At 56.0% G+C, this 2,354-nt stretch overlaps 1 pseudogene; it reads right to left on the bottom strand.

Moving 5' to 3' along the window:
* Positions 1 to 6: 6 nt before the first annotated feature.
* The window catches only part of LOC103625224, a 4,222-nt pseudogene continuing 1,874 nt past the window's right edge, over positions 7 to 2,354 (bottom strand).

Below are 2,354 nucleotides of genomic sequence, written 5' to 3'. Positions count from 1 at the left end.
TCCACAACCCCCGGGCCAGCCGATCCCGGTGTCCGGCCGGACCATCGGGAACAGCAGGCTGGAACAGCATGGACGAGCACAAATCCCGGGTGACAGATGAGACGTATCCAAACTCAGGAGCTGCGGTGGAAACCCTGGGAGGTCTCAGCAGGCAGGGCGTGCGAGGCTACAGAGTGCAGGGGCAAAGGAATGGCAGGGGCAGGGCAGCGGCAGCCTGGCTACCAGCGGGGCAGGGAAAGGTGGACTCAGGATCCCGGGGTTTTCCCTGAGGCACCCGAGCAGATGGTGAAAAGGTCCCAGTGGAAGTGAAAGGTGAAAAGGAAGGGTGTTAGGGTCCCAGTGCAACAGCTGCTCCAGTGAGCAAGCTCCACTCACGGTAGAAGGAAGGCAGCAGAAGGCAGAACCCCACAGTGGTCACGAATTCTCTCCACGATGAGAGCAGCCTTTCTCCCCCTCTGAATGCCAGGAGAACACAAGAGCTAGGGGCTGTACCCAATCCCTTTTTCCCAGTTCAAATCTCGCAGCATCTCTGCCCTCCACGAGAAAACCCTGGGTGAGGGAGGGTAGCCAGCTGGACCCCTCCCCCTGTGGCCAGGTCTTTTTGTCTCTCTTAAATACCCAGTAATTTGTGCGCTACCAACATATACGGGGAAAATTCTTTTAACAGAAAGAAAACTAAAGGAGAACTCCTAAAACCCCAACACCATCCTGCCCTGATCCCCCTCTGAAATCCCACCCTGATCCTGCTCCACACCTGCTGTCATGCTGACAATTCCTGCATCTGTTCCTGCAGAAAGAGAAGATCCATGAGATTCCAGCATGGATCACACACTGGGACTAACCCCAGGATCCATCCTGGGATCTGCGCTGAAGGCATCCATAGCCGGATCCACTGCTGGTACTCACAGGCGGGCACATTGTATCCATTCCTCTTTACTATGGAGAAACAGTGGGATCAGCACCTGTGGTAGAGGATTCCTGGAACATTTCCAGGTGGATCCTTGCCCCTTCCCAACCCCCATCCTGTGTGTTACCAGGTTGGAGCTTCCAGATGCCAAATCCAATGAGGAGGATGATGACGATGGCAGCGATGACAGACACAGTGACCACCAGGAGGAGATGCCTGCTGGATTCTGGCTCTGGGAAGCGCGAGATAGTGAGGAATGGGAGGGGAACTCCCTTCTCACTGCTCCACATTCCCAATTTCCAAATTTCACATTCCCAGCCTCACCCCAAGTGAAGATCCCGGGCTCCGGCATTCCGGGATGCTCCACCCGGCACCGGTACTGCTCCCGCTCCTCTGCCCGCGCCTCGATCCTGGCCCAGGTGTGGAAGGTGCCATCGCTGTTGGGAACGATCCCACCCCACTCCGTCTCCTGATCCCGGATTTCATCCCCCTTCATCCAGCTGACTGCGATGGTGCTGGGGTAGAATCCGTATGTGCGACAGGACAATGTCAAGATCTTGTGTTCCACTTTTCCTGAGACATGGACACTGGGGGCCTCTGGGAATGGGATAATGCTTAGATGCATCCATGGAATTCCCATGGGAATGGGATGGCAATGAGATCCATCCTTGGAATTTCCAAGGGAATGGAAGAGCAGTGAGAGCCATCCACAGAATTCCCATGGGAATGGGGTAAGGGTGAGATCCATAAAAAGATTTCCCATGGGAATTCCTGTGTTCCCAAATTGCACCCTCCCAAATCCCAAGTTCCCCCATTCCCATGGGAATTCTTCCCCTACCTTTGCGCTCCAGTGCCTCCCGCCTGTATCTGACGTGTTTCTTGAGCACTTCCACACAGGTGTGCCCCAGCTCATGCTTCAACTCTGGCACTGTGATCCCATCAGATTCCCAGAGCCTCTTGATGATCTGGGCAGTGCCATCAGCTGCCACGAAGCTCCCAGATCCCAGATCGAAGGAGATGAAATCCCGCCCATCATAGCCCTACCGATCAGATCCATGGACACTCCCGTTGGACAGGAGGTCACCAGCCAGAAACCACCTGCAGCGTGTGGAGACCTGGGGGTATTGCACAAATGGAGACCCATGGAATTGTGTCCCAGCCACATGGAGCCCCAGAGTCTGATGGAGACCCACAGAGCCTCATTCCAGCCCCTTGGAGTCCCAAACCCATGGATCCCTATCCCATCCCCACAGATCCCCACCAGTACCCAGTTTCCCCAGCTCACCCCTAGTCTGGTTGTACTGCCTCTGCAGCATCTCCAGATCGATGGGATCCACATGCTGGTACCTCTCACTGATCTCGGTCTCAGTATCCCAATATCCCGGCTCAGCTCCTGCCGCCATCCACAGCGTCTGGGGCTCCACCCGGCCCCGCCTGCCGCTGGTGC

This window comes from Corvus brachyrhynchos, unplaced genomic scaffold (assembly GCF_000691975.1).
Source record: "Corvus brachyrhynchos isolate BGI_N302 unplaced genomic scaffold, ASM69197v1 scaffold440, whole genome shotgun sequence".
Lineage (NCBI taxonomy): Eukaryota > Metazoa > Chordata > Aves > Passeriformes > Corvidae > Corvus > Corvus brachyrhynchos.
Note: the sequence above shows the minus strand (reverse complement) of the source record. Positions and strands in the feature narration are given on the sequence as shown.